Genomic DNA, 26,397 nt, shown 5'->3' with positions numbered 1-26,397 from the left:
TCTTCCTCCCACGTTAAATTGGTATAAAAATTTTTGTGCCTAGAAATAGAAGCTGGCATTTGTTATCTGTGTTTTCTTAAGTCTATTTTCAATATTCGACTCCACTCTTTATTTTTTATGGTGAAGTTAGGTTGCTATTTTAATGTAATTTAGATTGAAATAGATGACTGTCAAGGGTAACCATTTTATTGGGACCAAATGCAAATTCTTAGATGCACCATACTCTGGGTTATATTGCATCACAATCAAATAATGTAAATATAATACAAAAAGTATCATAAAGGATTGAAAAGTAAACCATTTTAAAAAGAGCCACCAAAAAAATATAAACACTAAAACAAATTAAATGTACCATACTAATTTTGTACCGAACCGAGTGTAAGATAACATTTCGATACCGGTACACGTCCGGAATTTCTATTCCTAATTAAAGTTATCCGGGGCGTGACTAAAATGACGTCTGTGAATGCGGATAATGACTGGACCGGTGTACCGTGCCAAATGGACACGGTTAACCGGGTATTGTAGTGACGTTTTTGAAATGTATTGCTTGATGCCAATAATGATGCTTTGTTATCTTAGTGTGGTGATTTTGATTGACATGATTCTGGTGATGACAAATATTTAATATTATCCAAATTGTAGCTTCTTCTTCAATTGTAACTTCCAAAAATTATTTATTTTGACATAAGTGATATACAAAATCGACAATATTCTACTAAAACAGCCGATAAATGAGCAAATAGAAATCGTACCTTAGTCTTTTAATTTCCGTTATATTTAATATCTGTTTCAATAAAAAAAATGAGTAATAAACCAACGATCAAGTAAAAAGTTAATTTATTTAATTACTTTATAAAAGTTAGTCATAAGTTTTTTATATATACTGATACTGATATCGTATAAAAACTAAAACTTAAATTTAAATGATACATAAAACTTAAATATATTGTTGGAGCCATATAACACTAACGTACGTTAGATAGATTACCTCCCAACACATGTAACATGTTTTAACATAAAGTGACTATGCAACTTTATACCAAAGTTTAGTTGGAAGCCCGTCTCAAACAGCGGTACCCCTCAGCCGCATCACTTAGTAAGTTAATTTCAATATAATTACATCTAAACACAAATTAATATGGGCCATTTCTCATAACTTTATAACACAAGTGCCACTAAATTGTTCAGTACTTTGAGTTGCGGTCTTTGATGGAAATAACTATTGTATAATCAATACTCAGAAATAACTAAAGTACCTGCTATAAATAGTTATATCACTTTATAGACACTACTGTTATGGTCAATGCGGTTGTACCAAATTACGTGATTTCTTAACCGAAAATCAGATTCAAAGAACGTCTTGCTTTAAAATTGTTATAAACTAAAAATTAGTGACAAAATGTGCAAGCATAAGATCTAGTTACAGTAGCTGTCCAATGAATTTAAATTCTACTCTCTTAATTTCTTCATGACAAGTATTATTATGCTAAAGCAAAAAGGCAATCTCCTAAAATAAAAACGCACCCCACGCAATTTGCCACTGCTAGACAATGGCCTCTCCCAAATAATTCCAAGCTTATTGACCTCTGCACTAATTATTATTCTTATAACGCCTCGCAAAATACATACACATAAATACACAAAAAATCCATTCCATTCTCTCGAGGATTGGAACGCACTCATCACAACGATACACATCAACCGCTCTGTTGCCCGCAGGGCCACCAACTCACTCTGCCGCTTCATTGAAATTCCTCTCCACTATCGGCTCATTATTTCAGTCAGTCGCCTTTGTTTGTCTGCGAGATAATGAAGTATCTTTCGCAGATCAGATAGCTGCGTCTCCATTGTTGAAAACAATGGCCGACTTGTTTAAGAATTTCGTGCTAAATTTTCGTACTAAGTTTTTTGGTGATTAAGATAGTATGGAACAAAAGTTCAGCTGTTGGCCGGATAATGGATTTTAATGTGGAAAACTGTTTCATTTATACTGTGGTCTGGGTTTTGGAGAGTCGTTGCAATAGCATTGCTTGCATTTAACTTTAGCAGTAACAGTAACTTGAAGAGCTCACAATATTCTTACATGAATTTTAGAGAACATTCTTATTCACAAGCTTTGCTCAACAAACCAGAATGGTTTAACAATCCCAGTCAAGATAGGATAACACTGAATAGTTCACTACAAAAATTTAGCGATCTAAATTTAGAGGTAAAATTCTTGTATCTTTTCAGCACAGCTGTACTAGAGTTTAATACTTCTCAGCTATTTTGATATACATACCATTGAATAGAATGTCAGAATATGAACCTTAAACTAAAACTTCCTTTCTATGTAAATGTTTTGTAGTAAACAATCTATGTACTTTCAATTTAACAAATAGCCTTGCTATTGAGTTTCGACGAGGCTTCAAGAGCGACCTTTATATTTTGTTATGGTCTATAAAATTCTCGATATTTGCAGAACTTTCATGGGTACAAAATGATGCACCCGTTGATGGTTGATAACCCTTTCCCTCATATTTTACGATTTGTTCAAGATGATAAGATACTGATATCGTTTATTATAGGAGTAGTACAACGCCTTTTGCCATGAACAAAATATGTCATACGGTTTTTCAGTACCAATATTTTCCTTTTACGTGTTTCGGGGTTAGGAGTTATTATTACGAACACGGTTCATGATTGCTTTATTTATTTTATGAAAGTTAAAGATACTTCTTGTATTTTTAACTTGCACTTTTGTGCGTATTTGAAGTTTGTGAAGTGTCCATGTGACTTTGAATCGTGAATGTGTCAAATACCGCTTGTTAATTGGACAATTTAAATAAACTAAGAAACATTATATAAAATATCGATATCTAAACATTTTGTGAAGGAACTGAACCGTGTGTTTGCGTATTACAAGTATATAGTATTCTGAATTAGATATTCTTATTAACAACATCATTGCAAGCCAATACTAACTCACATTAACTCATTGAAAGACAAAAAATCTAAATACAAATCCTCTTATCCCATCTTTGTAAACAGTTTTCTCAGATAAAAATCGCAAACCTTGCTCTTTATTTCGTTCTTAAAATAGCAATACTACATTATAAGCGACACCGTGACCGAAAAACAATAAAAATAAGAGTCTAACCTCTATTTATGTTTAAGTGAAGCGAATTACTTCCACTGATCCGTGAATGATGATCGAGGTTAGGTTATTTTTGTCGTGGCTATGGGTGAGCGATCACTAAGCGACATTTTACTTGAATTTCTTATATAAATAGACACGAAAACATAGACAAAGACATCGCTCGTATAGGAACATCTTATAAACTATAGACCAACTAATACTGTAGTGGTTATTTCTTTCACTAAAACTATTGTATTGATTAATATTAAAATCTGATCAGCGCCCCTGGCGGCTGCAGTGCAAACTTATGTTGAGGTACATTGTAGATAATCGTGCTACGGTCTAAACATTACTACAAAAAAATTGTTATGACAGATGTAGGATGATGTTTTCACTTTAAGTATTTTGTTCCAATCTATTGAACTAAGAATGTTTATTTGTTTGCCCAACCAAATCAGATCAGAAAACACCTAAACTAGACTAGGTAATTTTTATTACACCCTTGCCTAAACTCACGAAAATACTTATTGTTAGATTTACAACTTTGGCCTTGATACCAACACAATAGAATATAAAGCTTACAAAACACTACACACAATAAAACACAACATCGGAATATCTTATCTTCCAAGCGGCACATAAACAAGGCATAAAAAACAAACTCCTTTTAAATCTATCCAGTTTACTACACTCTGGCTTGTTCCACCATCATGTAAATGAATTAGTTCAGTAGGAATTTTACAGCCCCTTTGTACTCTAAGAAACAATATTACGCGTTGGAAAGTTGATCGAAAAATAAAGAAAATGGGATCTTTAAAAGAGTTCTGAAGAAGTTAGCTTACATTGTTGATATTTCTGTAGTCCGCACAAAGCTTTGTTTCGCGATAGTTTTTGCGCGTGTGGAATTTGTTCGTCTACAGTCTATAATGGACATTGAAAGTGGAGTTATTAGATTTTAAACTTTTATTTTTGTTTTCTTATGTAAAGGCTTGCGCAGTTTTGAAAATAAATCGTAATTATTTGTTGGACGATCAATAACCCAATTACACGATGGTGTATTTAGGTTGAATTAATAATAAACTAGTATTATTTATTAAAACATTTGAGTTCTGGTTACATTTATGATACAAAACTACGTTTTTCAAAAGTCTAGTATAGCCTCTTATTGGTCGATAGTGTTAGAGAATCGCGCTACAGTAGAAATAATTTACTTATTAATAAAAAACAATTTTAATTGGGACCATTCCGCATCGCTTCTACCTATACAAATATCAAAAGTACTAGAACAATAAAATTAATAGTACCCAAGAAGCCAATTTTTATTAACAGTTCAGCAGACAAAAATTCATTGAGTTTCATTGAACTCATAAAGAGTCGTACACCCTTTATTCGATTACTTCTACACTTTAATGGCTGACTCGTTCTATTTTTTCTTGAAAGATAATCGTGGAATAGAATCGGTTTTCAATAAAACGTACAACGACTTTGCAGGCGTTTTAGAGTGGACTCGATGCTGGTGAAATCACTGCTAGTTTTACACTAGTTAAGTGCGCAAGTCTCTAAATGGTGTTCACATACTGCGCAAGTATATTTTTGCACTACTTACATTTATTTCACGATGCTATTTTGCCGCTTATTTGTAACTAGAGTTTTACTTACAAGAAAATCTTTAGTAAAAAGGTCTTCGTAACAGTTTCGATCTTATATTTTTATTCAGAATAATTTTCTAATAATAAAATACCAAGATAAAAGATTATTTGTTTCTATTATTTAACGGTTCAAATCTCGAATGATCATTAATGTGATGTACATACGAAACAACATAAATTAGTAGTTTACGTGCTAATCAATAACATCATTCAAGATGTTGAAAATGGAGACCAAATAATATCAATTTTCATAAATATTTCCCTTCTAATAAATAACACATCAAAACAATTCTATAAACCCTCAAGAAGTTTAAGAGTAATAAATATTGCGGAACAGTCGACCTTACTCAAGTACAAGTAAATAATCGAATGAAATTCATACCAGGCCCATTGGTTTTTATTAGTTATTTTCTACTACACATACTGCGGCCAAGAGGTCACATTACCGAACTTCATAATACAAGTCGTTTAACACAAATAGATATTGGCGAGCTCTTAGTAAAATACGACTGAGAAATATCAGATTCCTTTCCCGATTCGTTTGTGCTCCGTTTCTTAGTATGAGAAGGTCTTGAGTTTTCTGTTATATGATAGTGGATTGATGGGATAAATTAAATGAAGCGTAACTACGATTAGATTTCTGAGTTTGTTTATGCAATGAGCTTGATTTGCGTAATGGATTTGCGCAGTATAAAGTGTTATCGTTATTTACTCAATAGTATAGTAGTGAAAAAATGTCTTTTGTATAATCATGTCTGAAAATTTATCTAGTTTTCTACTAGATTATATTTTAGGAAATGAGGTGCATTAGTTAAATGATAAGTGAATACAGTATCAACCGTCTTTGGTTCCAGCAACAAACTTTTTGTATTCCCAGATTCTTTATGATGTCCAATGTCCTTTGAGTCCGTGATTTAAATGCTGTAGAATTGCATTGTTTTCTCTATGAAAATGTATCATTTGAATTTTTGCGCAATCCTATATTTGCGCAAGTAAGCGTTTCGTTCATGCATTAGCGCGAATATTTTGGGTTAAAAAGATTTTAGCGTTCAAAACTGTGATAGCTCGCAGATGTGACGATGACGTAAGCAAACTCCGCGCCGGGACTGTTTATTTAAGCGCTAAAATCTCCATTTGCATTTTCTGTTCCAATTTATCGTTACTTTTTATTCTATATTTCAGTTGACCTAATTCTTAAAACTGAATTTCTTATATTCTGAACCAATCTTGATTCCGTTAAATGCACAGCAAATACACTATACTAAGTACGTCAAATTTAGACTATGGTAAGAACCTTTGCATAAATATTAGTATCACTAGTTCTTCGTATATTTCAATGTGACCTGAAACTGTCGTTCATCAAAAATTTTTTTGTGTCACTTTTAACGTACCTAATGCACCTTAGTAAAATTTCCTACTAAAATGTATCTATTTTTAGAAACATAAATCAACACACTTCGTGCATACGAACCCAACTCACTGAGTCCAAAACGCCCCGAAATTACTGTAAAACTTGCCAACAAACTATCACAATCAGTAACTAAATATAACGGCTGTATTCGGGTCAAAGGATCAGATCTCATATCCGGTATCTCGCGTTTATTATGTTCCCGTAATGATGGGAACGTGTTGATGACGCTGAATTATATGAGGGTGTAAACTTGTGATATTAAATTTGATATTATGAAGGATAAAGAAGTTTTTGACACGTCTTTTTGATATATGAAAAGTTAGAATGATTGACTGCTTTCTGTTGAACGCGTGATTTTTAATTAAATGTTTATGGGACAGAATTTTTGAAGGTCGTTTCTACTGATTTAGATTTGTGTTTATGTGTTTCATATTGTTTTATATATAACATATTTAAATTTTGAGTTTATCATGAGAGCTTCAGCTTCAAATTGGTATGTACGCTGTAAATGTATCAAAAAATCTCTCAATTTCTCTCCCTCTATTCCTCCTGCGTAAAAGTTTTATACTACGCTGATTTAGCTTTGAAAAATGCCGTGACGTAAGTACCATCAATGTTTTTTTGTCATCAAAATTCATAAAAAAACATGACAAACCTGTCAATACTATCAGAACCTTACGCATGCAACCTCATAATCTAACTTACCTCCACCTCATCACAACATTATTACTTCTAATAGCATCCATGTTAAACCCTCGCAAATCACCCCGAACTCCAACTTGTATTTCAAGACACACAGCAAACTTACAAGGTACAACATCAAACATGTCCAATAAAATCCAAGTTTCGATGCCTCTCGCCTTGACTTTGGCAGTTTAACATAATATGTACTGGTGACGTGTGAACGGTATACTAATATTAAGTAGGTTTATTTGAGTTGGATGTATTTAGCTATACGCAATGTTTCTGGGTTTATGTTGAGAAAAGTTCTTGGTGTTTTTGAGTCTTAGGAATTATTTACAAGTTTGCTTAAATATGGTCTGAGGCCAGCTACGTGTCAAGTTATCTATGTTACCAAAACATATCCTAATAAGCAACTCGAAAAAAAACTGGTTAGTCTCAAAAAGTACACGTAGAGCATGAAGAAGTTCAATTCATATAAAACAGTATCGTTTCATCTTTGATCATAACTATACCAAAGTTAACATAGCTTATCTTTTACGACGACACGAAACCCGTCACTCAGATTCTACAAACTTAAATATCTACCTGCACGGTGCCCTAAATTCTACGAAACAGGCTTCAGAATATCAGAGGTGTATCAAATACATGGAAAATTTTCCCCAATTTCGAAACAGACAGAAACATGTAACAAAGTTGAACCCAAAACTTGGTACAAGACCTCAATACATCAAACATTTCATAAAACCTTAACAATGCCTATCTGGGTTCACTTTTGCTTGTAACACATTATACCTTATATTAATTTAGGTCGCGTACAATATGTAAGGAACACTTATGAGAATATAACAAAAGGTCCATTGTCGGTTTTCTTGGGGTTTGTTTAACTAAATTCGGACGATCTTGGCTTTTGTTGCATAATTTCGGTTTGTTAGAAAGGGTTTTTGGGAAGTGTCATAGTGTCTGTTGTTATAACAAAAGGTAAGAGTGAAAAGGTATGCAATATGTATTTGCGGGAGTCAAAGAGAAATGTGTAAGACATATTGTGGAAAATGTAGTCACAGATTTATATTGTTTAAATAGATTCTTAGCGCTAACTTACTTAGCAACTAGCTGATTGATTTCGTTACCGCAAGACTTAATAAACTTATGTTGATGGGGTCGGCACAATATGATTTTCTGTTCTAATTATTATCTGCCTCAGCTGTCAATTCTGGTTGAAGATGTGAGTGGAATCTCTTCCACTGTTCACACAATCCACCCATCTCTTCTTCGGTCTTATTCTACTTACATATCTGCTGACATTCATACTCATCACTCGTAATATCACTTTCTCCTCTTCTCATACTAAACATGATAATGTAACGTACAAGAACGTACAAAGTAACGTACCTACATGCTTTTGAACATTTTCTTTTAAGTAGTCCTCTACCCAACCTTTACCATAACAAGCCCTATCATTATTATGCAAGCACAATAAAAAGACTTGCGCAATAAAAATAGCTCAAAGTCATTTTACTTTTTTATTTGCTGACCTAGTGTTGACACTAAAAATAAAAAAGGCAGACATCTTTATGGTGTTTTATACGGCAAACGACGTCTAGTCGTTGTATAAAGTTAACAGGTTGAAATGTAGGGAAATAAAAAATACCTTTGCAAAAAGTTGCGTAGGTAGACAAGATGTTTGTTTATAAATTTATGTTGTATAAACTGGTATTATTTAAGTCTGTGATTAGAGATCAAAAGGGTTAAGATTTTATTCCTGAATAGAAAATCAATTTCTTAAATTGTTTGTTTTTATATTTTAGTTTTAGTCGAATTCTTATTTAGTATTATGGAGCAGCAGGATTGCTCTCCATCCTACGTCTAAGGCGAACGTTCTAATGCGAACTAAAAATGTATGTTATAAATAAATATTTCAATAGTTTGTAATAAAACTCTAGCATAAAGATAAGTAACGGTTTTTCTCAAGATAAATATTTGTTAATTATCGAAAATTACGAAATACTACAACAATTTTGCGCAGCAGAGTACCTACACTAAAATTAAAATAAAAGTCTTTAAAGAACCGCTTATGATTTTATTGACATAACATCACAATTCACATTTAATTACATTAGAACATTCCAGTAAATGGCCAGATTGTGCACAATTTCTTTCAATTCATTACTTCTTTGAAAGCTTACAAACTGCCAGTTAGTTGCAACTCGCTTTCACTGAACACTAGTTCAAATAGAACTAATGAAGGTAATGGAAACATGTGAACTCTTTCGCTTCTAAGTATCAGTTGCAAAGGAACTAAATACGGGCTTCTAGTAAATCTTGCTTTAAGTAATGTTCATATTTGTACATGTCTAAGACGATACTTAGAATTATGATAACATAATAGAAATATGGTTCGTTAAAATCTTATCTTCAAGATTTAGATACATTACCTAGTTAACCTTACTGAAATATTGTAATTATTTTTCAATAAAAATGGGAATCCAAAATAAAAGGCCTATTGCAGAACTAAAATTCGAATTTTCTTCACAAACCCGACTGCTAAGTAACCCTAAAAAGATAATTTTCCTTAAAAGTTAAGCCCTAAAACTATATTAGAGTACACACGAGATTATTATAGCGACAGTATAGTTATAAGCAGTATTGGAATACTTGTAATAACACCATCTAGTTGCACGTAGGAGAACTATTTAGTAGTTGCAGATGACGTAATAACTGTCTTAAATCGCGCAACTAATGCAAGCACTAGTAAAGTTAATGAAGACGTAACGTCAATTCATTCAGTTCTGAGAATTAATTGCGTACAAATTTAATGCTGTCTTTGAGAATAATAAATTAGTGCTTGCAAATAGCGAATTAGCGATATTTATACTTCTGAATATTTCATTCACGGTTATAAAAATCAAAGTGTTTTAATTCTTTCATAAAAATGACTAAGTTTTATTACTGATAGTATCAGGTAGATTCTAAGCAGGAGTTAGAGGTAGACGTATAGGTTTTTCTCCGTACATTATTTTTAAAGGAAGCTTAGTGGTGTTAACCCAATTATCACTTTAATCACTACAAATTATTTTTAAATTATCTTGATCAAAACCCCAATTAAGTTCTGCTCATCAGGCACTTTTTAACTTAAGTATATTTATTGTATGATCGTATCCTAAGTCCATCTAAGCCGGCAATAAATAATTAAAAAATAATTCAGCCTAAACTCCCACACTTCGGACTTTAAAACGTGGAAGCCATTATACGCTTAAGCAAATAAAAACATCCGGATATTTTTAATCTCATATAGCTTTAGGCCATTTTTTTGTTTACATTTTTACCCTGCCTTAAATTGGCCTTCAGTAGAATCAGGAAAATACTCGTGTTTTAAATTTTAAATCACATAATTGATGATACTTTATAAATTTTCTTTTTTCTTTCTTCATGGAAGGGTGGTACCGGCGTGAAATAGACGTAGTAAAATACCTCGTCTAAGGCTCTTTATTTTATGCAATACAAACTTTTTTCCTGACTCTACTCGAATAGAGTCTTAGCAAAAAAAATCTTTTCCTGTTTCTATTGAATACGTAACCCGTTGTACTTGTTGCATAATATTCATTGATAGTTTGTACAGTAGCTTATGTTTACTTATAAATTATACTAGTTCTGTGATATGAGAAAAGTGATTTCGTGTAATTAAACATAATTATAGATAGTAAGTATAAAAATATATCTATTTAATAATAAAAACCACTGCGCCACCGCGATATTACTTTGAAATAAGTTCACAATATTTAAACTAGATACTGACCGCAAGAAACTTCAAAGCCACAGGTCATATTTACCGCCCACAGATACTGTGCAAAGGAATCTTATTAAAACCACATGACCGGGTTCTAGTCAAATCTTCAAACAAATATAACTTTTCTCATCATAATATTCATATGATAGACATGAGTTTACCTCACATAAATCAAATTATTTTGATTCTTGGAAACAAAATTATTATGAGTTTACACCTGCAGGCGTATCACTGTGGCGTTTTAATTGTCTACAAATTGGTATGGTTATAATAAGTAAACTCATTTTTTTCAGTTTCAAGTATGTTTGTCCCATGTTTGGTGTTGTAAAATTCTAGGGTCGGCAGACCAAAGCACTAAAGTTAAAAAGTCAAACTTGACAGGAACAATAAAAAACGTTTTTTATACCGTCTTGGAATTTTCAAATTGTGCGAGGCTGACCACTTAGTATGCTGGGAATTATTTCTCAGTGACTTATGTGCTTTAGTCAGATGGCGTATTAAATTATTTGAGGTCGAGCGACCTAATAAAAAAAAAATCATTTTTTGTTACTTATGTTCTTTAGTCCGCCGATCCTACAATTATAGTTTGATTTTAACATTCCCTAGCAAAATAGCCTTCTGACTCTGAGTAAAGTTAATTTTATAGTGGCATTAAATCATTTTTAGCAAACAACTTTTACCCTTACTTCCTAATTTTTGACTTGTACGCATTAAAAGATTTAAATCTATCAAGATTTTTCAATATCTTCTAAGGTCTTTGAAGAATCAACTCCCTTCGCTAAACATTATTATCCTCACGGATCGTGCAATCGTAGTAAGTATATGTAAAAGCATCTTTCTACAAAAATATGTATGAAAAATTCTCAAAGAAACTTTGCTAGTTTAAAATTCATACTAAAAGTAGGTGGGGACGGACGTACAATATATCATCGCCACTGAGGCAGGGGAGAGGTAAAATATCCCGTAAATTATAGGCAACAACGACAGGTGTCTTCGCGCTTTACGCTCGAGTGCTGAAAAACTTTTAGGCTGTAGTGCTTTTGTTTGCATTAATATAAGGCTTTCCATGTAAGCGTTTATTTTTTTTTAATCCAACGTGTTATTTATTTATACCGTTGTTTATTTGGAATAGATAACTTTGTTTGTAGTTGCTAATCGATCACAGCGGTATGCGAGTATATGAGTCCGTAAAATTTTTCATTGTATGGTAATCACTTTAGATATATTATATTCTATCTCAAAAAAATATGGTTTACAACAAGACATTCTCTTAACATAAGTTATTAAAAAGAACTGTTATAACTTATATAAGTGCTTCGAGAATACTTTTTGTAGTGCAACAAATCGGCAAACATATTTTGACGTCTTGAACAGCTGTTTTACTAAAATGACCGCCTACACTGAAAAGATTGTATTTAGATGAAAGTAAAATACCATGGCCAAAACTTCATTATCACTAAGAAGATTCATGAGCTGTGATAGTTTGTGGCAAGCCTTTGACACGCCTACACACAAACAAACAACATCACAGTAGTTCGTACATTATTAACTTAATTAACTAATGCTCTAATTAACTGTAAGCCCTAAGGTTGTAGCACACATTCCCTTAGGAAATGGATATTATCCACACTGCTTTCCATCTCCCATTTCATAGTTGACAGCGGTCAACTAGGTATCTAAACTAATCATATAAAGCTAGATTGTTTGCACGCGCTAATCACAGAAACTACTGCGAACAATTATTGTGTTATGGCAAATAAATATATCTTTATCTTATCTTACCAAGCTCCGGACTACTATTGGTATACATTCTAAAAAAATAGTTTAAGATCAATAGCGCTGCTCTCTACCATTATTGAACACAAGGTATTGAGAAATTTGGTACGAAAATCTACTCGGCGCCTCTGGCGGGCGCCAGAGGAACTATTTTTGTGGTACATTTTAAACGTCAAACAAAATGTTTAAGAATTGAGTTACAGGAGTTCTGTTCAAATTAAGCCCATGATCAGCAGTTGGACTCACTACGTAATGTGTGCTTATGAAGAAAATAACAAAAAAATACGTAATGTACGGTAAAAATATGATCCACTTATGCGTTGATATGTTTTGTATGCTACAAGCTTTACATGTATAACGAAAAGCTTCCTACATAATTAAATTCGTTCGTGTTGCAGGATTGGATAAAAATGTTTATAGCCTCTGTAATTAAAATTATCTTTTTTATTCAGTACAGTAATGTTGGAAATACCCGCAGTGTCGGGATATTATAATTTTATTTATTTTCTTCGCTGTATAAACAAACTAGATGTTAAATGAAAAATTAAGTTGACTTTATTGCTTGGTTTTATGAAAACTTGTTGCATGATATTAGCAACGATATTTTTCTTTTTGTTATTATTTTAAGACATTTATTATGTCAGGATATTAATATGAAAATGGAGAGCGTAAGAAATATACAGTGATTAGTATGCTCATATGATAATTCTAAACGTTAGTTATAAATACTTTCATAGAAAAAATAAGTTTCTTTAAATATCCCAGTTTCACTTTTTACCACACCACTATCATTTTGCTCTGCAATACTTGTGGCTTTCAGAGTTTATAAACAAGAATTTTCTGAAAAAATTGTCAGCAAATGTAAGGCTAAACTTTCAAATTTTCATTTGATTAGCTATCTGATAGATATTTAGGAGTAGTGAACATTACTGTTAATCATTTTAGCGATCGGAACCAGTATTTACCATTTACCAGGACTTTTATATTGATTGTGTATCATATCTACATTAATCAAGTGACGAAGGCTGTATTAATAAAGATTTAAAACACGTTTTTCATTTAAACCTACGATCGTATCATATTTTTCCTCGAAAGCAACAGCCCATACATTTTCGAGGGTTCTACGAATCGTAGCGATACTCTACGCACTGCTACGTAGCTACGATATTGTAGACCGTAGCTTTTAATTGTTTTACTTGGAATTTGCATACTATTTGTCCTGAATAACGTACAATCTTCCGCAACCCTTGCCCTTATTATAACAAATATGATTTGTTTACTTCAAACAAGTTGATTAAAACAAACATATCATTTATTCAATTTCCACGATGTTGTTAAAACCGAACATAAAATTGATAAATGTTTTATAGTACAAGGCTTTTAAAAGCGTTACATTGAACAGTAAACGATGCTTGGATTTCAATTCATACGGATCGTGCATTTCCGTAGCTTGCTACGAAACGTAGAAGCGCTACGAGATGCTACGTGATTCTATTTCGTAGCTTTTAATTCTTGAGTCTACAACATTGTGTTTGAAATCGATATTGGTTGTTAGTTGTTGAAATACCGTGTATTTAATATGCGGTATAAACACTTCGTGGAAAGTTTTATTGGATGTTTAATAAATATATTGGTTATAAACGAGCTTTACTTCTCGTAGACGCCTTTTGTTTCCACTCTAGCTAGCGAAGTTTATAGTGCTAAAGATAATTATTACGACTAGTGATTTTTTTTAAATAATCTCAATATTCAGTCATGACTAGTCATAGACTATGCGGAATCTGTTGCTTCAAAACAATACTATTTTCACATTCTACCGGAGATTAAATACTTCTTTTTGAAACGTGCTATGCTTAGAGCTATGCGAAGGGAAATATATTTTTATCTATTTTCCTTCGAGATACCTTACTTAAATTGACATTTTATCCTTCGGTGATGCAATTTTATACAAATTTATCTCCTGAAGATTATATATCTGAACAAAAGCTCAAATTCCCTAAATCTATTTGTGTTGCACTTCCTCGCGGTCTGGGAAGTGTTTTCGTAAAACTTGTAGAAGTTAATTTAATGAGTTTTTTAATGGTGCCCGTGGGTCGGCCATGAAACTGTCCGTACTTAAGCACCTTTAAACCCAATACCTTTTAAATGTGGGTCAAGCGGCATAGCTCTTTCTGACCCATAAATATAATATATGAGTGCAAAAGTTATAATAAAATTTGATTCAAGGTAACCTTTTAGTATTGTGTTAAAATTGGAGTTTGTTTGAAGTGAAAATATGTTTTAGTTTTGAGGTCAAACTAATCAGGCCATTTTATAATATTGAAATTTGTGTTTCGCTTTAAATGGAAATGTGCTTTTATTAGATATTTTACTAGTGGCTCGTCGCGACTTTGCCCATGTTTCAACCGGTTTATTTTAAAATCTATACGTTTACCTACATAAACCTTCATGGGATTTTTTTAGATAATCGGAGACAAACAGGTAGTTAAACGTGGCGAGAAAACTTAAATTTATAATATCTTATATACAATATACAGGGAATCATGTCAAAAGATGTAGGTAAATATTATGAATAATAAATGACTACACGAAAATAGATATAAATTAAAATGAACTAAGAAAATCAAAATACAACGCAGGTTAATTTAGTTTGCATTGTAAATTGTATTTACACAATCATGTTTAAATAAATTGAAAATGTATTCTCTACGTTTATACACTAAATGCAAATTTCAGTCAAACGCTAAATTAGTAGTCAGCATTCAGAACGCTGTTGACTTTAAAAATATAATTTTGAATCCAAATCTTTAAATAAATACACCTTTTTGTCGTTTGTTTGAATTCTTAACAATTGATTGATAAATAAAATAAAAAAACAAAATCAAAGTGTCAATGAACTGGGCAACATATTCGGAGAAAATTTCACTAATAACTTTGTTCGGGGAATAAATTTAATGTTTCAGGAAAGCTATTTTATGCACTTCAAACGAAGGTACACTCATAATGTAAATATAAATTCATCATACAGTGTAGTCTGCGTATTCTCAAAACGTATAAATCCATTATTTTTTACTCGTATTAGCGTGTTTCATTGTTTAACAAAAGTCTGATTTTCTGGGACAAGACAAAAGTAAAAAGTATTTGGTAGAATCATTGTTTTTATATTAAACATGTCTTCATATTTAATAACATAACTTCATTGCTACAACTGAATGTTCATCCGTATGCACAAGTTTTGTATTCTACAATACTATCTGTTATTGATATTATCTGTTATACAAAAAGGAGTCGACATAGGCTAAAAATTCCACTTAGTACAATCCTTACAAACTGCTTCATTTCCATCCATACATTTTCTCATACAGGTCCGCTGGTTACGAGTACTACGCACCTGACCTTATTGCAAGACGTCACTGTTATGATTGTATTTGTATTCCATTCTTTATAAATAACTAGCTGACCCGCGCAACTTCGCTTGCGTCACATAAGAGAGAGTGAGTCAAAATTTTCCCCGTTTTTGTAAAAAAAAATATTGGTACTCTGCTCCTATTGGTCGTAGCGTGATGATATATAGCCTATAACATTTCTCGATAAATGGGCTATCTAACACTGAAAGATTTTTTTTAAATCGGACTAGTAGTTCCTGAGATTAGCGCGTTCAAACAAACAAACAAACTCTTCAGTTTAATAATATTAGTATAGATTATATAATATTTCAAGTTCAAAGTGTCCTACAGTCTTATCTCTCACCTTCACATTAGTAAATGCTTAATGCAATGTGTACTTCAGCTTACAAAGATTCTCAAAAACATTTTTTATTAATGTATTCTCTTTGTTTCGTGCTAGAATAGTTTCACTTTTGTTTTCAAAGATAAGTTTGTATCAACAAAGACGAACGAATGGGCGTTGTCTTCGTTTATTCTAGTACATAAAGTGATTGTCTCTACAACTTTGTGACTCTGGTGTAGGGCGTTTTCTGCGCGTATTTTGACCGAAATTTTATTTGAAAATGTTTTTCATAGGGTACAAATGTAACATTTTTATAAACTAATAAAATCATGTTTAGCAATGTTTTAACAAAATCATGTGTAAAAGTTTGCATTGCAACACATTTTGACTGCCTCTGCGGCGAGGTCGGTAGTGTATTTGGCTGCTACTGAGATTTTGCGTTCGATTCCCGAGTCTGGCACCATACTACATGGTCTCCTATGTGAATGGGACTAACGTCAATAGCAAAATGTGGGTGTTTTCATACCCCTCTGCCTACACTATTAGACGTGATATTACGTATTTATATTTGTATTTCTATACATAATAGTTTTTAGTGTTTAGAATAGACCCAAATATACAAACAACGCCAAAAAAGATCTTAAAATTAAGAACTTGTTCAGAGAATACGTGTTTCAATAAAAAAATGCCTTCAATTGTCTGCCAAAAATAAATCGCGAAGATCTTGAATTATTGCACTTTAGTGTCAAGTTACTGGAATTTGATAGGTTTTATATTTCATTTTTAGTTTCTGAGAATTGCGTATACGTGATTCTTTTTTAAACAAGTTTCTTTGTACTTATTTAGATTTCGTGAACTTGATTCTGCGAACACGTTTTTAAAAACAGATTTATTTTCAAAGGACATTGGAATCGTAACATTATTTCAAGTTTTTATTGAAGTGAAATTGGTAATAAAATCTTACTATCTATTTTTAAACAACAATAAAAGATTTTCTTTATTAACAAACCAACATTAACTGTCAGAAAACAAGAAATGGTTGTCCAATGTGTAATTCAGCGTGACTTGAAATCGGTATTCTTACTTAAATCAACACAAAATCATTATACTTGAAGACGATTATTTAGGGATACACACTGTTATCCAATCAAAATAGGATTAACCAAGTATCATTTTTTTTTGTGTGCCGTTGTTGAGCAAAGGCCTCCCCGTTTACTGCACACAAAATGATGTGAATAAAAATTAACCTACTGTATTTTTAACTCAAAACCAATTGCGAAAGACACCAAAGATTACTGCTTGCACAGCTAATGGTAATGAACATTTATACCACTTTAATGATCCCTAAACGCCTTTCACAGTGAATTATGTCCAGTTCCGCCGATAAAACTAACGTTAATGTCCCGCCTGTCTCGACTATCAGTGCTCGGGGATGCAGGGTTGAATGTCATTGCAAAATTATTGGGGATTTACATTTATTATGAATAGATGTTTCATACTAATAAAACTCTAATACATACTAAACTTTTATACTGTTTTAAACTCCATAAGAGATTATAGTAGTTAATTTGTAACTTATTTTATTGTTTTGTATTTTTTTAAGGTACGTACTTATATGACCCGCAATTGGCCAGCGTGGTGGACTCAAGGCCTAACCCCTCCCTCAATGCGGAAGGAGACCCTCGCCGAGCTTCGGACATTAGTTGGTTAAATTTATTTATACTTATATGAAGCGTATTGTAACATTGCTATGCAACAGAGTAAAGATTGTCAGTTTGATCGCTACTTGGAGAAAGTATTGACTTAAGTAATTTCGGGTTTCGAATTATTGATTGCTCGGTGCTAAATTTGCTCGGTGTCTGAAATCCTTAAATCCATTTCTCGAAGCATTCCATAACACTGGCTTTTATAATATCACGTAATTACTGAAATATTTTATTTCCCAAAACTACTTTTTTTATTATAATCTGACTGATAAATTATTTGTACTACTTAATAAAATGTTATAGCCTATAATTAACCGTTATGTATACAGTAACACACTAACGACCTAATACCCGCTAGTACACAGTACAGTCCAATAATTACTGTTTTACAAACAAACTAACAGCTAATTACGTACAATTTCTCTAAGTAAATACGCGACCCCGACCACGGTAACCACAAATTAGATCCCCGTCACATTTCCTACTATGTACAGATAGCAACAAATGTGGTTAAAATTTATTGCAGATTTTTGGCATTACTAATACTCTAAGGCACTTATGAAATGGTGTTGAGCCATTGTCTATCTCAGTTCATCATAGTAAATTTAAAGAATTTATTTAAATTTTCTTTTTTGATTGGTTTAAGAGGACGACTGGGCACGGTTGCTCGCGAAAATACATTATGGTTGGGCTTAATGCTTCAGCTATAGTTAAAATATTTAGTTAATAAATATTTCTTGAAAACGGTTTCGTGTTATGAGAAACATTTTTATTTATTTTTAGGGTAGCAAAAAATTGCTTAAACGCTTAGGCTGTTCCTCCAAATTTTTCTATTGCTTTGTGCTTTAATAAGGGTAACAACCTTTTGCTTTGTCACACTGGTTTGAAATGTGACGCAATTAAATGTAAATAGAACCGAATGAAACTTATTTTGCTGTCTGTACCACATACGATCGACAGGTAATCGAAACAGTCTTTTAAAGCATTGTGAACAATAAATCTGTCAACACACGCCGTTCTATTGGCCATTCACTGAATCCTTTACGGGGTGAAAAGCTTTTAGAATGGTGCTACATTTGAGGTAAAATAGTGCAATTTGAATTTTGTTTTTTTTAACTGTTTGGTCCAAATGGTCGCAGCGCTACTGTTATGGTCTAAATAAACCTTTATACAAATATTTTTTGAGTCTACTGCAGCCAATTTTTGTAGAAGCTTTAATCTAACAGCGAGGTAACAACAATTATTCTTTAAAAATATATAATGGAGGTGGGAAATCGCCACTGATCTTCGTATTTTTTTTTATAGCTGTAAGGTAGCTAGTTTCTAATGGTTTTAAATAGCCTCTTAGTTATTGCTACTTAAAATTAAACCCAAATAACTAAATCAAAGGCTAACCTAAATAAAAATTTTAGTAATACATGTGTCATATCATTACTTCTTAAATTCATATACCTATGGTCATCACCTTTCACTAAAAAGCTTTTAATGACCACATACGACAGTATACCCAACATCAAACAAGGTTCTAGAATAATCAATGCCTTTTCACAGCAACGACCTCTACTTATCCAACTAGATTGGTTACTCTATCCAACGTTTCAGACCAAATTTCGTATAATTATTTTCAACAGTAATTTTGGTATTTTTATGCAAATAGCTTGGCTGTTGCTTAGAGATTTGGAGTTTGGTTTATAAAAATGGTAATGTTTTTAAATGGAGGGATTACTGGGATGGTAGATCTATTTTGGGCTGTATTATAAAATATATAATTACGATGAAATGAGACTGGTTAGATTAGTATAACTTTTGAATATAAAAATAACACTAAACTTGTTTATTCTATTACATCTTTTGAAAAAAATTATTGTGTTTGACTGGAATCTATACTCCTGCCCTCCGGGTTTTTAACTATTTTTATGCAAAATTTCACGATAATCGGTTTTCACGATAGTGGTTTAGCCATAAAAACGTTAGGTACACATATACAAACTTTCACATTTATAATTAGTGCTATAAAACATTAATTACAAAATGACCTTAAAATATCTATCCGATAATTTGCAACAGACATTATGTGGCCCGTTATGAAGCAATGTGTGATGTGGCTCATGACAATGTATCATCTCAAATGTATTGGCTGCTGCCAAACAATTTGCATGCAGTTGGGTGATACGAGCGTATTATAATTTATTAACTGGCTTTGATGTAATTAACTTGATGGACTACTATATTGATATATTGAAAACTTATAATACTAAGTAGTAGTATTGTTAATAAATAGTAGTAATAATGTAGATAGACTTAAAAACCTATTTATTACAAAGTAATTTAATAGATGCAGGTAAATTAGAATGTCGATATTTTAGATATGAAGTAAAAAACAGACCTTTTAATGACTTAAGATCCCTACAGTTTCGCAACAAAGTTAAGTCACAAATTTTAAGTAACTAAAGCTAATATTATTTATTCACTGAGATTGGCAACCTCATTTTACTTACCAGCAAAATGTATGACATAATCTAGTTAAGAACATCAAAATCCAATCCTCTACCAAATCATCATAATTTTAACTCGCTGTTTGACAAACTGCATCTAATTAAATTCTCTAATTTCAACGTTAAAGATGAACAAACGAACAAACATTCATACATACATACATTATGTACATACAACAAATGAAATACATTCTCATACTATACATTACCAGAAACATTACCCAAGGCCATAAAACAAAACAAACTAAAAAAAACTACACAAACATGTGACAAAGATGCATGAAGGTGGAGAACTTTTTCTAAGGACACGAAGTAAAAATGTAGGGTGTTTATCTTGTCTTGTAATTAGTGAGACAACTGTAACAATTGGGTCGCTGTGCTCGAGTGAGCTTGAAGCTCTTAGTCTAAAAACTGCTTGTTATAATTGCGAATGAGGATGACTGTATTTTTATTGCTCTGTTTAGAGAATGTAACTACAAAAATTGTTACATTACATGCTAATGAAACATAATTTTTTCGTTTGGATAATGGTGTTTGGTCTTTATGAAAGTTGATTCAATTTAAGTAAATCAAATTTTGAACATAAAAGGATCTGAATTATTTTTAAAAAATACATAGAATTTACTGTATTTTAAACAATTTCCAGAAGGTACCATCTACTTTGTTGAATTAAATGCCCTGCAGTCACAGCCAAATTTATTATTTACTGTAGGTGACCAAAGGCTGATATTTCAATTGATATCTCTATTTCATGAATAATTCTGAAGTTATTGCACACTCTTTTACACTTTGTCCAAAATACTAAAAAGCATTTTCCAAAAAAGTCTTATTGTCGAAAACATGGCCTCAATATACCTCTATAAAACATTGAAACAAAGAGAACTAAGCCTCAATAGCAATAACTATTACTTACAACACCATCACATAACACTTTGAATCACCAATAAAAATAACTTAAAATAATAAACTTGACTGCTACTTACAAAGCAATAAATTACAATCAACGATCTAATTAATACGTTCTTTTATGTCCAATAAATGTTTGGGAATATTTATGTATAGCATATTTATTATCTGAGATGAAATCAATTAGGGAAGTGGAGGTGATTACACCATGAGACGCGCGATTCGTGAATGGATCAACGATTTGGCTCGGACTTGAGGGTAAATATATGTAGATTGATGTTTTGTTGCTAGGCTTATCTAGGGGGCTTAGTTGGTGACATTATAGTATGTGAAGTGAACTCTAAAATGAAAAAGTAGGTCACTTTTCCTTGATTTTTTTCTTGTCTAATGGTCAACCTACTGTCAAACTTACAAAACTTCAAGGGACTTTGATTTTCCTTAGCGACTGCTGCTTCATCAGTACTTATTTAACACAGAACTATCTAGGTACAAAACAGTAGTATAAGTAGAGTTATTGCGTAAGTAACTAACCAGTCAAAATAATGCCATCAAAATCTATTACGTATGTTTTTCTCGTCAGAGTAACAAACAAACATACCTTTATCAAAAATTCCTTCATCCTCACGAATTATAACGTTTCGTAACATCACACAAACTATAGCGTCTCTAATGATGTGACTTCACAGATAGTTAACTAAACAAGCCTATGACCGAGTAACACAGTAAGCGTTACTCTAAAAAGTACACAAACAAACGGTACATCAATGTTTTTTCCAAAGCTTTATTGGTCACAAGGCTTAATTGCCGTCCCGGGGACGAGAATTACTGTCCAACAGAGACTATTGTAATATTTTACTTGCACGTCCAATAGCTGCTACAAATTGGTGTTTGTGTACAGCATTAATACAAATTTAGGAGGGGCGAAGGTGTTGTTTAGTCTTATTGCAGGTTAAATTGTACTAGTAAAGAACGAAATGTTAGTATGTTAATTTTATTATAAAGTATTTGACTGTTTTTTAATGTTCACCAACTGCACGCCGTCTTGTTTTTAGTCTTATATATGTGTGAGATAGTTTTCTGGTTATGATAGTATAAGCTCTGTTTTGTCAATCAAATGATCATGGGTGAATGTAGAATGAAGACATCATCTATTTGGTTGTTGTCATGTTAGATGATAACTTGTCTAAACAAAACTAATTAAATATTCTAGACGAATTCTGTCAGTATTATTTATGGAAAACTGTGGTGAAACCATGGAAATACGTTTTTTTTATATTTTGCAATCCATATCGTATCGCACTGTATGCTGAATATTTTTGGCAGTATTTGTGGCACACAAAAACGGCAATCCTGTTCTTTTTTTAACGCTTTTATTATTTGCGGTTAAGCTATGATTTTTCATCAGAACAATTTATAAACATACATTATCTATTAAATTAAACACAGATATCGCATTTTATTCTTAATAAAATGTGTACTTGTATGGTATTCTTGTAAAAATTACAAACTTTTCTGAAAAAATAGTCAGATTTCTTAAACTTCTCCAAATATCGTTCCCTAACATAAGGTCCCACATACTTCATTTGATATTTATTCCATTTTTTCTACTCAACTTTCTAATACAAAAAATACATCAAGCTTTTCACATTATTACTACGGAACTAACAAAAACCTCCCCAATCAGTATCGGGGTGTGGTTGCTTAATTACTACGCGTGAATGGCGAATCGATTAACCTAGTAAAGCGGTATTATAACCGACTGGATGCCACAGCTAACGCGATATAATTTACTCGCTTATTAAATTTTCAAATGATTTTAGGCAAATATTTTGTAAGTCAACATGTTATACTGATGTAACAAGTTATATTTGATTTTGATTTCACTTGTCTGTTTCTTCAAATGCGTTAAGCAGGGATATTGGAGACACAGAATCTCTATTTACTTGTTTAACTTCAGGTAGTCCAGCAAGTTAATTTTATTACATTTATTTTAAATTCTTATCTCTGTAATTTAATGAGAACTAATTAGTACCCCGTTTCACTTATAAAAGTATTTTCTTCGTGTCATGTAGTTAAGAAATAGCTCATTGTTACAGAAAGTACCGACATGCTTTATGTTACTATTACGACTTTTAAGGCAACACATAACGTTAACATATTTAAATCAGGAATCAAACTTAGGAGTGTACTATTTCTTTTTTTACCATCGACACAGATTTAGGTTTTGCTAAAAAACAATTGCATGAGACGAGACACACGAAATTTGTATACTATAATCAATCAATTTTCTAATTATAAAAGTGCTCAACAACCTGTATTCCTTACCAATTACTTTCCCAAACTATCTAGACCTTATCTCTTGAGAATAAAAGCTAATATCTAACAGAATACACGGTAGCTGTAGTTGTAATCGTAAATCTCTGGATCTGTAGAGATCGGTATTGCGGTCTGAGTCTCGTTTATAAATTACCAGTCGGTTTCATGCACACGGAATATCTAACAACCGCAAGATTTGTGAGGTTTGCTTGTAATATGTAATAAATGCACTTCGTGGTTACTGGAGATTTATTGGTGAAGATATTGTTGAGGCCGAGAAATATTAATATCTACATACATATGTAATCGTCGGTTTAAAGACATTTATTTCTGAAAAAGAACAAGAAGTTCACTTGCATTGAGAACTGTACATAATTAAATAAGAATGCATTAACAATCTGTGAGCAAATACATTTTCAGGTCAGATCATCAGGTCAGGTCGTTATTAACATTTTTGGACCTGAGAAGGCGAGCGAGTACATATGTATATCGAGTACATTACTTAACATCGGACTACTATAAATTGAGAACAATGTGATACAAATTAGAGTAATGATCTGACCCGGGAAACAAACCTGAGACCCCTGTATCAGCGGTCGTATAGCGCCAAAAAGACAGTGAATATAGCGATAACTCCTGACTGTAATTAACTAGAGCGGGGTAGTAATCCTGTGTGTTAAATCGAACTGAACAATAATTAATATAATTTCAAAAATCTGTACTGAACAGGAAATAAAGTTTGTTTGTTTATTAGCTCTTCTTTCAGGCCAAAACGGCTGATCCGTTGTAACACATCGTGGTAGTATCCCGAAAAATAACAAAGGCAATATTTTTCCGTAGATATAGCTAGCCAATAGTACAAAAAATAAGGGTTATTTAGTGACGCAAGCACTAGCTGTTTCACTTTTTATTATCAAACATAAATAGGAATACCAACAGAAAACGACTTTTGTTTAAAAGCATCTCATTGTTCTCGAAGTCTAAGAACATTGAAACATTCTAGACAAAAAACATTATTTCTTAAAAAAGTAAAATTATTTTTAAAATTCTTCTCCACGAAATTGAACAACATAAAGTTGAAAAAGTGTACCAATAACATACGGGTTGAGTATTTTCCTTCCTACATCCTTGAGATATATTACATATAAGGATATAGGCAAGGCTTTGATATGTAAATGTAACATGCAAGCTCAAAACCAACGTCACTGAACAGGAGGAAAATCAGAATAAAGCGAAGTTAGGCATCTTAATGTCGCTTCTCAAGAAAACAAGAGCACTCAACAACGCATTTTCTTCCATAAAACAACGCATTAAAGTACATTTTCGTCTAAACAAAAAAATATCTAAATTACAGACAATCACAAAGCCTCAAAAAATCCTTTTAGCACAGTTAGATATCAAAATTCAGAGAAAAGGTTTTTGTTTTCATAAGCCATCTTTGGTGTTAAAAGGGCCCGGTATTTTTCATTTAACCCTCAGCCAAGTGAAATGCGGTCGAAACATTAGTGGACTTAGATGGCGGGCGATCGTTATGGGCCCTCTGTGACCCGTTAAATGCTCGGCCCCCTTTTTAGCATTTGAAGGGTTTGCCCATTGAGCTTGACAAGCATGAATGCTGAAAAAAAAAGATATTACTTCTACACATAAATTTGGAATGGAACAAAAGAGTTACAATGAAATGAGCGTCATTGTTGAACGAGGACGTTAATTAAAACGTTACAGTTGTTTAAACATTCATGTATATTGATGATTTCACTTTTTTCTTTTGTTATCAAGAAGAATGACAATTAAATTTTGAATGAAGTAATAACACTAAAGTTATAGCTAAATCTATCTTTCCATACAAAGACAATGTTACGAATGAGAAGTTTGTTTTTTCGTCTATTACTCTTTCCCGGCTAAAATACTAAACCAATAATATATGACTAGTATAAAGCATAAAAAGGTCCTACAAAAACTACGATTTTTACATTTACGGATAGCACGCTTACGGAGCTTATGAAATGTTAAATTATATTTGTAAATTTCGCCTCCAAATGGTCGATGAAAAGTGTAAAAAAATATTCTTATGAAGCAGAATAATATTTTCCTAAAGAATAAAATAATCCTACTAGTTTATGTACTTCCAATATGATATTTGTTGACCAAAAGTAGAACACGCATCTGTTGCTATATAATACATAGCTGACTCGCGCAACTTCGCTTGCGTCACCTAAGACCCATTCGGTCAAAAATTTCCCCGTTTTTGTAAAATTTCGTTGCTACTCCACTCCTAATGACCGTAGCGTGATGTTATATAGCGTATAACCTTCTTCGATAAATGGGCTATCTAACATTGAAAGAATTTTTCAAATCGGACTATTAGTTCCTAAGATTAGCGCGTTCAAACAAACAAACAAACTCTTCAGCTTTATAATATTAGTATAGATAGAGGTGTACATGTCGTTTTTCAAAGTTCGTGACTTTAGTCCCGTCTTTTTTTCTATAGAAGGAAAATACACTATATTTCTAGCTTAGAAATTGTAAATTTAAAGTACAATCTGCTTTAGAAGTGAAGCGACTGCTCGCAGTAGGTAATGTCACTAGCTTTCAAACTTTATTAACCCTACTGAGTCACCTTTTTTCTATTTCTAGTACTGTAGTGCAAAGCTTCTTAATTGTTATGTAAATATAGAGCTTCTATTTTACAAATTAATTTGTTTGTTTTGTTTGTCGTATGGTTAGTGGTCAACCTAGTGTCAAAGTTGTTCAAGCCGCACGGGAGGCCTTTGACGTGGCTTAACGACTGTTATCTTAGTAGACAACAACCGGGATCGACTT

General features: G+C 32.3%; 1 protein-coding gene across 1 annotated transcript in view; it reads left to right on the top strand.

The window, feature by feature from the left end:
* The window catches only part of LOC142977021 (uncharacterized), a 111,612-nt gene that overhangs the window by 57,602 nt on the left and 27,613 nt on the right, over window positions 1-26,397 (top strand). The window lies entirely within an intron of this gene.

Source organism: Anticarsia gemmatalis, chromosome 12 (assembly GCF_050436995.1).
Source record: "Anticarsia gemmatalis isolate Benzon Research Colony breed Stoneville strain chromosome 12, ilAntGemm2 primary, whole genome shotgun sequence".
In the NCBI taxonomy this organism is placed as follows: Eukaryota; Metazoa; Arthropoda; class Insecta; order Lepidoptera; family Erebidae; genus Anticarsia; species Anticarsia gemmatalis.
The sequence above is the reverse complement of the archived record's forward strand: the minus strand, read 5'-3'. Positions and strand labels throughout refer to the sequence as shown.